Source organism: Volvox carteri (assembly GCF_000143455.1).
Source record: "Volvox carteri f. nagariensis unplaced genomic scaffold VOLCAscaffold_80, whole genome shotgun sequence".
NCBI classification, from domain to species: domain Eukaryota; kingdom Viridiplantae; phylum Chlorophyta; class Chlorophyceae; order Chlamydomonadales; family Volvocaceae; genus Volvox; species Volvox carteri.
Window position 1 is genome coordinate 198,712 of NW_003307623.1, and position 957 is coordinate 199,668.

Genomic DNA, 957 nt, shown 5'->3' on the forward strand with positions numbered 1-957 from the left:
TTAGCCCATATCAATGACAGCAATGCCATGGACATGATTTTGCCTGCTGATGCGTATGCAGCAGGCTTTGGATGGTGGACCTGCAGCTGAGCTGGGCGCCACGATGGATGGTGGCCTGGTGAGTAGCAGCTGCAGCGGCAGCGGCAGCGGCAGCGGCAGCAGCAGCAGCAGCGACAGCGGCAGCAGCAGCAGCAGCGGCAGCGGCAACGGCAGCAGCAGCAGCAGCGACAGCGGCAGCAGCAGCAGCAGCGGCAGCGGCAACGGCAGCAGCAGCGGAAGCGGAAGCGGCAGTGGCAACCGCAGCCGCAGCCGCAGCCACAGCCACAGCCGCAGCCGCAGCCGCAGCCACCGGCACAGGCACAGCCGCAGACGCAGCCGCAGCAGCAGCCGCAGCCGCAGCTGCAGCCACAGCCGCAGCCGCAGCCGCAGCCACAGACACAGCTGCAGCCATGGCAGCAGTGGCAGCAGCAGCAGGCACAGCAGCGGCAGCAGCCGTGACAACAGCAGCAATAGCAGTGACAGCCGTAGTGGCATCGGTGGTGGCAGTGGTGGCAGTGCTTCTGAACAGCAGCAAGCAGAGGCAGCTGCAGATAAGACTCCGTCCAAGCAGGAGGAGCTAGCACATGCAGAGTTGGGCCAATGCAGACAAGAGCAACCTGCTGTAGCTGCAGCTGCACCATCCTCAGAGCAGCAATGCAGCTCGTGCCCAGCCTCCCACTATAGCTGTGATTCATCCAAGCTAGCCTTTAAGCTTCGCGCCTGGTATGTGTGTTTGAAGCTATGTATGTGCTGCAGATGTTGCTGTAACCATCTAAGATTTTATATGCCGCTACACGCCTAACCCACGTTGCACGTATCAACGTACCTGTGTACCAGAGAGCACAGGTACTCAGGGACAAGAAACATGCCATCGGCCGGTCAGGTCTCAGCCTTCCTTGGATACAGGCCATGGAAAAG